The following is an 11,666-nucleotide window of genomic DNA, read 5'->3' as shown; positions in this document are numbered from 1 at the left end:
TAAGGTGATCTGAGAGGTTTTAGCTCAATGCTGTCAGGTTGCTAGGGTATTCTGGCCCAAATCTGATGACCCCACCCCATTTTTCTATGCTATTCTGGTCCCTATTTGGCTTGGTTCCCTAAATGCAAATCTTAAAGTAACAGCACACATCTTCTCAACAAAAATGCTTGGGATTCAATTATGGACATTGAGAAACATGTTAACGCTTACTATGAGCAATCCAGTCCAAAATCTTATAATCTAATTGTGAGATAAACAGCCATATTAAAGATATCAAGGTTATATTTTCAAATTATGTAGGATGATTTTATGTAGAAAACTGGGGTTTAGCTGGGTTTACAAAGGCAAGGTCACAAATTCATATTTTGTGGTCCTGAGTGAATGTGCATACTTTTCTTTATAAATGAACGATGCATGAATGTGTTTGCCATGTCCATGTTTATGCATGAATGTATTTGCCATGTTTATGCATAAATGTGTGATGCACATTTCTTGGAGAGAACACAAACATCCTTGTTCATCAGATGCACGAGAGAAAGCAAAAAAGCTAAAAAAAAGGGGAAGTAATATGACTCTCTTTGTGTCCAGTTAAGTATGTGTCACTGAATGTGCATGTTAAAGTTGAGTTAGCCGAGACGTACGGTGCACCAGTACACGCACACTATGAGTCATAGTTTCATGATAATTGTTCCATGCTAGCTCTTGGCAGAGCTCCAGGCTTGACTCTGATGCCAAAGGGTCTCTTTCTGTGCAAAGTCATCTTTAAACCCACTAACAAATCCAAAGGCGATATTGCCCAGTGAATGTACCTCTTCAAACCTTATAAACTGCAGTCATTTGGCAGCCTCAAGGGCTTAAACTATTACTTTACCCAGTCATTACCCACCAAGCAACCACCACACAGAATACCAGTTGGGATCTGGATCCGTACTGTATTTAATGACAGCTTTTTCCATAGTAACAATATTCGGTTGTTGTTTTGGAGTGCTGAGTTTGAATGACGGCCATATGTTCCCCTGACAGTTCGCTTAGCGTGTGTGCTAAATGAGAGACTGCGGTGGAGAATCGTGCAGTCGGAGTGAACAGCAGATATTTTCCAGGCCACTGTGTGAAAAAGAAAAAAACATAATGCACCTGAATCATTAATAGGCCTCAGGAGGATAAAGATTGTAAGAGCGAGGGAGGGAACGAGAGATGGTAGAGAGAATGAGAGAAAAAGAGAGTTTAAAACTGTAACAGATGTGCAGGATGGGTGGAATTACCTTCCTGCATAAGAGTTAAAAGACAGTCACATCCTTACATGAATGTTATTTTTTAATAAACATTGAGTAAATTAAGCAAATCCCATGTTAAAATGATCAGCATCACCAGCATATGTTATGTTTTGGGTGCTGGTCCCCAGTAGCAGATGCTGGTGACCCCACTGGGCTTCTCAAGTACTACACCACAAAGTAAAAACAAACCTTGATGTTATTCTGCACGTCATGTCATTTGAAGTTTGGTTTATGAGACACATGAGAATTAATGACTTTTGATGTCAATAACCTAAATCAGTGGTTCCCAAACTTTTTCAGCGTGCGGCCCCCCTATGTACGGTGCCTTCTTTTGCAGCCCCCTAAAGCAAATTTGTGACAAAAAACTGTTCTAAAACTCAACATTTTAATAAAAAAACATTAAATTATACAAAAAAGTAGTGCTTTTGGTTAGTAGCCTTATTTTTTAGGTTTAATTACACAGAATTAAAGATTAATTAATGTTTTTCATAAAATGTCATAAAACTGGGGCCCCCCTGGCACAATCTCGAAAAAAACCACTGACCTAAATCATAAAAGTCAGTGGAGAAAATTATGACGTAAATTTGGGACTAATCATTAAACAAAGCGCTTCAGAAAATTGTGAATTTTGCTTCACATTTGTATTGATTACTTTTGTACTGCTGTATTGCTTATGTGTCTTATTTTGGAGCTTATTTGTTCAAATTAATTGGTAACATTTTAAAGATATAGTTTACCCAAAAATGAAAATTCTGTCATTATATACTCACCCTCATGTTGTTACAAACCTATAAATTTCTTTGTTCTGCTGAACACAAATTAAGATATTTTGAAGAATCTTTGTAACCAAGCAGATCTGGGGCACCATTGACTTCCATAGTATTCTTTATTCCTACTATGGAAGTGAATGGGGCTCACGAACGGTTTGGTTACAAACATTATTTTTTAAATATCTTCTTTTGTGTTCATCAGAATAAAGAAATGTATACAGGTTTGTAACAACATGAGGGTGAGTAAATTATGACAGAATTTTCATTTTTGGGTGAACTATCCCTTTAAAATTCGGTTTTCATGTTGCACTGAAAAAGACGTAAATTAATAGGTTTGGAATGACATAAAGTGGCAGTTTCCCAGACAGGGATTCGACTAAAATAAATGTAAGAGCTGTCCAAACTGATAACATTTTGCACTGACATATCTTAAAATACATCGGTGCCCTTTGATTTGCTTCAAAATGCACACAAGTAATGTTTTTAGTGAGGCATGTTTTTTAAAACTAGTTATATTTCATAATTAAACTAAGGCCTAGTCCTGGTTTAAGCTAATCCCTGTCCGGGAAACCACCCCAAAGTTGCTTAAATAATGGCATAATATTATTTTTGGGTTAGCGAATCCAAGTTTTCATGAGAAAGACCTTGCTGGTTCACCCTTATTTTTGCTTGTAAACTGCATAGCTGTGCTGGTTTACCACTTAGATCATCACCAAACATGAAAATTCTTTCTGGCCTGAGTTGTTTTTCTTTTTAGCAAGGTTAAGCCTTAGCTAAGAACAAGAACATGAACATCTCATGTATTTTGTGTTCTCAGAAATGAAATGGTTAATGCCTTTCAGATGACCCTATTTGTTTCGAATAAGTTAAAACCTGCGGTGGAAAATAGAGGTTGACCACTGCTATTTAAAGTTAACTTGACTTTGGAAGTGTTTCGAGCGAGGTTTTGGTGTCAGTTAGATTGCAGCATTGAGCACTGCGTGTTCCTCTTCTTTCTTCCGTGTACCGCCAACCAGACCTGGGTCTGTATCTAATCAACCCCCAACCTCCTGTATCTCTCCTTCTTTTTCTCTTTCTCTCCGGCTGTCTTTCTCAATCACTTACTCACCCACTCTGCCCTTACAAGGAAAGGCAGGCAGGGCTGATGTCATAGAATAAAGAATGTTTGAAGAATCCAAAGGGGGCGAGAGAATGGGGGTGAGAAGGAGAAAGAAAGAGAGAGAGGTTTGTTATACACAGGACCTGTGCGAAAGTCAAGCGAGACAGAACTTGTTTGGAGGGAGAGATGTAGGGGGAGGACTCAACAGCTGTGCATCTGAGACAGCAGAAAAATTATTATACAGAAAACTGATTTGCACAGCCTACAGAGAGAGAGAGAGAAGTGGGGAAGAGGGACACAGAGAAAAAGTGAGATTGAGACAAGCAGAAAGGTAAGACGAAGCTGTTTTCTATAGAACTAGGCACCTATTGTTTGGCATATACAGGTATACAGTATAAATAAAGATCACTGTCCAGTGGTATTCATTTATATCTGTGTGGTATAATAATAATAATTTTGGGCAATTTATTTGTATTGGACATTTTACTTTTATTTATTCATTTTATTTTATAACCGTTTAATTTTTCACATTCAGAATTTTTTGCATGTACATTGTCTATGCAACTTTTGCTCTTTATATTTCGTTGCAAGGTTTTTACTAAATTGAATGTCCATTTCCACTTTATAGTGCCCCCACAGAAATAACAACTCTTCTCTGTTTGACTTTTAAAATTTTATGGTAGTGTATGAAAAAAAATTGAAAAATAACGTTACCCCCCTGAGAAATATTCGTGTGTTAGCGTGTGACAACTAGCCACAATTATCATAATATAAATGTCTCTTACTGAACCATTTGGGAATTGCGTAAGGCCTTTTTCTTCGCATATTCTTGGAGTTGACAGCATGTAGATTGTTATCAGCAGTGTAGTCATCATTGGCCACGGATTTGTCCCGCCTCCAGCGGTCAGGAGAATGCGGAAGCTGAAACCGGAAGTGTGTGTCTAGAGTCGGTACATTAGGAAAAAGTTCATGCGGATAGGGATCAGATTCAGTGGTGAGCAAGAGCAAGAGAACAATTTCAACAGAATGATGCCTAAAGCCAAGTCAGCATCATAACGCGATTTACATTAAGAGATAAGAAGCGTTAAAGAAGGTGGTTTATCAATAATATCGCAGGGACTACTAAGATTTAAAAAATCTAATTGGTTGCTGGCATAACGTTAGCTGCACGTCTCCCGAAGTAACGACTGGTAAGTGAATTTATTTTGTATCTTTTATATACATGAAAAAAATCTAATGCCAGCGCTTTGCCACACAGAAATAGCGGTATACTTTTCTGTCGATGCCACAAGCCGTGTTTGATCACGTTGTTTTGTGTTGTGTTGTACAATGTGAGTGTATCATCATCATATGTTGGTTGGTTGTGTGGCTTAAACTGCTTTTGGCTGTGAAGATGTTTCATAGTATCTTTATAGATACATTTTCAGAATTAAGATATTTGTCACATAACTGTGTATTTAATTGGTGTGAAGTAAGAGGGGTGGGGCATTAATTGTGTTTATCAGTAACGTGTATTATGTTAATAAAATCAGTAAACGTTTCCTTATGCATTCGTGTTTAGATTCGGAGCTGGACAACATAATAAGAAATGGTTGTCTTCGGTTCACTTTTTTATTACGTTCAAGGGGAGTTTATCTCTCGTGTCACTAGGTTTCCAGTCAGATATCCATATAAGGTGAAAGCAACATGTTTTAGCTTGCAATGGGCATGATAAGCGAACACCAGGAACAACTTTACAAATGTTAAATCTTTCAATGTCAGTTCACTCTAGAGTGGGGAATGCTATGAATGAATGAAGGATTACTTTGGGTGGAGTCCCTAAGGATGACAAAGGGGGTCGCTGGCCTTGGCTTTAGGCGACGCCAGTGTGATTTTGTATTTTCCATAGAGATTTTGCCAGGAGAGAAACTCATAACCTTATCTTGTTGTAAAGCGATTTTTTTCCTAAGTTATGCAATATTCAACGCAACACAACGTTAAGGAAGTAGATGGCATTATATATACAAAGGATAGTTGCTCTGATTTGATAAGTTGCCGTAGAAGCGTTTGTAAAATGCTGAAATGTGCCCCTGGTTCTTTTATGCTAATTAGTCAAGTTGCTACGTTGCTTGGCAACCGCAAACAGAGCATATTTACATAATTGCTTGTTAAATGACATACAATTACTTGAAATAATAAAAAAATAACGTTAATCACACATTTTATTAAACATTGGTCATATTGCTGTTAGTAAGATGTAGTAAGAAACTTCAAACCGTGGTAAACTATTGTAACACGTCCACCTGTTTTCGCTTGCTCCTTTATAAAAAAAAATGTGTTGATTAAGAAGTGTGCTAAGTCACTTTATGACCCAGATTATGTGACCTTTCCCCAATTATGATACAATTATGCTATCGGTGTGGATTGTATTCATACCAACAAGGGGTTTGTCTTAAAGCTTCGGCAGCTCACTTGTTGCCTCGAACCCCACCAGGCTCGAACAATCACATTTCCTGCACACACGCATCGAATTGTGGGACAATGAAAGCAGCGAAGGATACATCTATGCTGTCTTTAAAAATCGACCTGATGAAGGTGTTTCAGGATACAGGAAGTAAAGCAAATATTGGATTTGGACGTGCTTCGGCCCTTGATGCTTCCCACATTGGAATGCTGCCTAAGGCAAGACCTGTCAGATACTGCGCATGCGCAAACAATCGGCTGGGACTCTAGCAAAGAACATGCAAGTCTATACAGAGCCCCTCCCCTAGATTATGTCATTCTTTAAGGGTTGACGATTGGCTCTTTTTCCCGGAAGGTGGGACTTTCTTTGCTAGAGCGACCATATTGACCATTGCGATCTCGCTTATTTGTAGCTTTAGCAGCGGCGCATCTTGGGTAAATTATCTTTGATACCAAGAATAACCCAGTCAATGTGGACGTGTCACGTGTTTTTCAGTATGCTCCTGTAAAGCGAACTGTCACTGTACCATATACTAACATAGCGGGCCAACAAACTAGTTGTACTTTTGTACTTTTTGTTGGGCTGGGTTTAGGAAAGGAAATTACTAACATATTAGTCATTGTTCATCATCAGTGATGTCATGGGTGACAAGACCTTTGAAATGCACCACAAACTGTGCTGTTGGACAGTGATTAGCTCAGCAAAGAGTGGTTGACAGTTATAGAAATAAAGCTACAACTTATCCTAACCAGTGTCGTCATTGTACCAACATTTCAGTAGTTGAAACCAACACCAGTAGCACTTCACAGTTACAATTGACTAATTTCGATACCACCACAAATGAAGTTGAGTACGTAATGTTTTTAATCTATCACCTTGACCACGGCAATAGATGAGATGATGATACGATAACACAAGCTAGTTTCACTGTTTTAAGATATACGGAACGCAGCATGCTGAGGAGAAGATCAGCTGGTTATAGCTGCTGTAAAGGCAACAAGAACAGAATATTCACACGTTCACTGATGTAAACAATTGCAAGTTTTTAGTAAAGGAAATCTACAGTATTTGTTAATGCCATTAAAGGTAATTGATTTGCGTGAGTACTGCGGCACACAAGCAAATTAACATAACATTATTGTAAGTGTGAACGACCCTTAAACAAACAGATTTTTACATAGACGGCTGTACAAGTACATTTACACAACAGTCCTTGCATAGTTAAAAAAAAATTCTACATTGTACTTGCAGCAACCCTGAGACATGTTAGAGCTAAGATGAGGTCATCTCTAGAAGAAGCCAGAAAACTGCAGTGTAAAATATTTGCAGATTATAGCCATAGGAAACCACAGAGGAACTATGACAAATTTCTTTTGTTTTATGGCTGTGTGTTTGACTTTCGATAAAGAGCTGTCTACCTATCGGCAGTCTCAACTGTCAACACAGTAGAAATTTCACTCTGCAATTTCTACATATCCCATTATTTGGTTCCTCGTGTGTGTGTGTGTGTGTGTGTGTGTGTGTGTGTGTGTGTGTGTGTAGACAATGTAATGTCAGGGAATTTGCATGTCTCATGTACTGATCTCCAGATAGTTATGAAGTTTTTCACAAAACAGACCACAGTATCTATCAAGGCTGCATTGTAGGCTGCGTGGAGCCACAGTATTAAGGGTGTGTTCACAATCGGCAGGTTTGACTAAAACTCTTGTATAAAATACGTGCCATAAAAGCTGATCAATCAGGTTTCGACCTTATCGCTATGCATTTCGTTCAGTGTTAAAAATGGAGTGCAAATGCTAAGTGAACTAAGATTAAATGTCTCTTTTTTTTGGTCCGGACCGAAAGAATCAGAAGAACCTACTTCAGCTTCGGTCTTCATTTCTCCTATACCAATGAAAAAACAGTCAAACTTATATCTTAGTCATTTTGATGAAGTGATGAAATGCAGACACATGAGTAAGAACATTGGAATCTTTATATTGCAGCTGTTTCTCTTTTCACACACACGCTCGCACACACACGCTCGCACACACACGCTCGCACACACACGCTCACACACACGCTCACACACACGCTCACACACACACACACACACACACACACACACACACACACACACACACACACACACACACACACACACACACACACTTACTGTGTGTCAAGTGATGGCTTGATCAGAACCAATTTTTTTGCTGGAGCTTTACTAGTGGTTAACAAGTCACTTTGTTTTCCCTGAAATTTTAGACAGGTTTGAATTGCCTACTGTTACAATTTTCGAAGGTAGTCTAGCAATGTACTCAAACCATTTTTACCCATTGCCGTGTATGACGACAAAACAAGCCAAAATAACAGGCAGCTGGTGACCTCAACGTAGAGAGATAGCTCTCATTTAGAACTAAAGGAAACCAATGTGTGAAAATCCTGTGAGGTGGAGGGATTATCTCAGTAAAGGAGAAGTGCTCACTAAAGCCAGGTACACACACCACAAGCTTTTGGGCCACAAGCAAAAAATTTTGGGCCAATTTTCCCCTTTACGACAATCTGATCATCTTTGTGGTTGAACCGATTTTCTTATGAGAGATTTTACTGTCGTGTGCGGTGCGTTAAGAGCGTCTGAATTTCCTCAGAATCAGGTCCGGGCCGCTCCGATCGCAAATTATTCAACATTATTCAACATTGAGGCTGTTTACACTTGGCATTAACATGCGTTTTCGTCGATCGGATCACAAGTGGATGACGTTAATGCCAGGTGTAAACGGTGTTCAAAACGTTTTGAACGCGTCCACTTTCGACCACTTTCAACCACATCCAGAGGTAGTCGAAGCCACTTTCGATCGGATCGCTTTGGAGCTGCGGAACGCAATGTGGTTGAATGTGTTCGAACAGCCACACGCGACCGCCTTCTCTCCGCCCATTTATCTAATCTGAGGTATTAAACACAAGTTTTACATCTTTTTCTGACTTCTGGCGTGAACATACGGTGAACAGCGCTATTTTTAGCCTTTCATTGATAAAACTACTGCGGGTGTTCTCCGTAGTTTCGTTTTGAAAGCGTGAAAGTTGCGCGATCCGATTTCATCAATTGCGCTGAAAATTCAGAGAAAGCTCCAAGAAATAAACTTACAAAACTCTGTGCAGCATGTTTACTTGCTAAACAAGCAGCGGGCTCCGACATAATATAAGTTTGCGTCCATATAAACTCCTAATTACTCCCGCTCGCGTTTGAATGACAGCAGAGAGACTCGCCCACCGTCTCACAGACCACCCCCTCACAGTATTCAGGACAGATGCGGTCGAAAGTGGACAAAAGAGACGGATTTAAATACCAGGTGTAAACGTAATGTGTCTCTCTCGTCCACTTGTGATCCGATCGATGAAAACACATCTTAAAACCAAGTGTAAACAGCCCCCTTGTTGTGTGGGAGAAACACCCAGGACAAACGCACGCCGTAGATTGTCACATGAAACGAAAAGATACCAAGTGAACTGATGAAAGATGAAACCATAACAACTACATGGCGCAGCGGGCACAGTCCAAAGTGAGATGGACATCAGAAATGTAAAAAGCAGTCCATTGTATTAATGACATTTCTTTATGCCCGTTGTTTGCCATGTTGGTTTACTGTAAAGGCACTTTCGGCTGTGAGAAACATCACAAGATCTCCGTGAGATTTCCTGTGTTTTCAGCTAAGACTCGTGTTGTTGAGTTAACTAGGAACAAACGTGTTAAATCGTCAATTTTTTTTATCATGTTTGTGGTTTCTCACATTTTGGTGTTGCCCTAGCTTAACCCAGATTTAGACAGATTTGTGAAAAATATTTGAGAGAAATAGGTCTTTTGTGTATATTTGAATAAGACTTCGATCTTTGAGTTCAGCCCATAAAAAATGGGGGCTAAAACAAGTGTGCGTTCAATGTATAATATGTGACGAAGATCAAGAAATGAATCAGAAAATACACATTTGACGAAGTGGAAAGAGCTCCAAGTCACGCCCACCTATTATGTCATTATGTTCAACCAAGGCAGTTAGAATGGGTTTCGTAGCTGGTGCAATTTTTCCTCCTATTTCTCACTGGTAGATAGTTTGAACCAACAAAAACAAACTCGAAAACACCTTTGTGATGACCAGTTTTTTCTTCTCGAAATGACACTAATTCGATCTTTGTTTTTGCTTTGAGTATGCCAAAGCCTAAGGGTACACTTTTCATGTAATAATAGTAAGAGTAAGAATCAGATGTCAAGGAGCTGCAAAAATGATTTTTTTTTTTTATTTAAGGGTTTGTGGCATGTCTTCTGTCTTGTATATTTCATTGGTTCATGCACCTCTGCATTATTAAACTGAACCAGAAGAAAAAGGTGAAGAATTTGCACTTTACATGTGGGTGCCTCTCTACTAAAAATAGTCTTAAACCCCTCTCTCAGTCTCTCTTTTTGCCCTAAATTTTGTGGTTTCACATATGGTTCCTTTAAAATCCATTAAGATCTCTTTAGATATGGAAATGGTTCGGTAGATCACATCAAAGCATCTGTAACCATTAGAAAAACATCTTAAATCAGCCACGAATCAGGACAGAATGGATCTGTGCCTCATGTCAGGTGATTTAAGATATTTTAGCAATGTTTGTGAGCACCAGACCTCTTTCGTTCATGCCAGAACTTGAAATGTTTTCCAAGCTGTGGTTTAGTGGGGAACTCAAATGCTAAACAATCCATAATCACCCCCCTCAATAAAAATCATTTACCAGTAAGTTTAGACTGAGGGTGGGTGGTTTCAGAATATATACAATGTGACCCATGTTATTTCTACAAGTTAAATCAGGAAATATCTAATAATTGATATTTTCATTTTTCAGATGTTATCTTTTGCTCCCCACAAGCTGTTACTGAACACATGTTTTGGTTATTCTAGCCTGATCCCCCTATTATGGCCTGTCAAATCATGTCATGGGTTGTTAAAGATACAGAGCCATTTTCCTTGCGTTATAAAGTATCTCTCAAGAGGTAACAATTGAAGGAGTAAGCTGATTGGCTAGGAAAGGCTGAGGCTGATGCCCTCATTCGTAATTCGTACTAATCAAAGTTAAAGTCTTAGGGTTTACTGGTTGTATTACAAAAACTACAAAGGAAAAACAGTTTGACTTAGTCACAAGGTCAAATGAGAGCTGCAGCTGCAGAAGCAGGACATGGGGAATGAGGTAATGTCGGCTCAAATGGCAAACATGCTTAAGGTAAATATTTGGGCATAACTCATGCCACTAGAGCACTCCTGCGGTATATCACATCCACATGTCTTAAAGCACTTGAACTGTGTCTACTTCAGCTCACTTGACTATTACACCAAAGCCTCATAAGGAGAAAACCACAGGTTGACCTCAGCCATGTTAACCCCAGCTTGGAGAGCTCACTCCTGCATGCACACGTGTATAAAACAGAAATGACATTCTTCAAAAAGTGTACCACTTTGTGCATTTCTACATCTGTGTCTGAAAACTAGTGGGTTTTTATGAAAGTTTGAATAATGCTGTACGGGCACTTGGATAGTCAGTTGCTCCTCTACTGCTGTGTTGGGGGGGTTAATGGTATTTCATGCATTTTGACTTATTAACACAGTTTAAGAATTGTAATCCTCATGCTAAACAGATGCAAAGTGTCAAAAAAACAGTTGAGCATCTGTTTCGGAAAGTTTTTTTCGAACATGGGTACCCGTTACATCTAAATGACTGTCTAGCTCCGCCCACCGTACACCTTAGTCTTTTTACAGAAAAACTGTTCTGTCTCTCATAAATAAAACACAAAAGACTTGGTGGACATATAAAGTATACTACTCCTATATAAAAACAAGATTAACATTTTGAAATGGTGTGTGTTATGTGATCTTTAAGCACGGTACACACCAAGCTGAAAGTCAGTGGTAGGGCATGTTTTGAGCGTTATCCGACTTAAATATTTTGTCCTTTACAGTAAGTCACCATGGTCTTTTTTTGCCGATTCACCATGCCGGATTGGTGGTGGCGCTCGTATGGCATTCGGGTCATTCTGATTAGGTGTTCAGCATAGCCAACCAGTATGGGTGTCA

At 39.1% G+C, this 11,666-nt stretch overlaps 1 protein-coding gene across 2 annotated transcripts in view; it reads left to right on the top strand.

The window, feature by feature from the left end:
* Nucleotides 1–3,280: 3,280 nt before the first annotated feature.
* The window catches only part of zyx (zyxin), a 29,047-nt gene continuing 20,661 nt past the window's right edge, over nt 3,281–11,666 (top strand). Inside the window, exon 1 of one of the 2 annotated variants that reach the window (XM_065270100.2) lies at nt 3,281–3,474. The gene's annotated coding sequence lies outside the window, so the exon portion shown is untranslated. Of the gene's footprint in view, nt 3,475–4,073; nt 4,334–11,666 lie in introns of those variants that run through there. The other variant, XM_065270101.2, reaches the window with a different exon arrangement.

Source organism: Paramisgurnus dabryanus, chromosome 13 (genome assembly GCF_030506205.2).
Source record: "Paramisgurnus dabryanus chromosome 13, PD_genome_1.1, whole genome shotgun sequence".
In the NCBI taxonomy this organism is placed as follows: domain Eukaryota; kingdom Metazoa; phylum Chordata; class Actinopteri; order Cypriniformes; family Cobitidae; genus Paramisgurnus; species Paramisgurnus dabryanus.
This window is presented reverse-complemented; position numbering and strand designations above follow the sequence as displayed.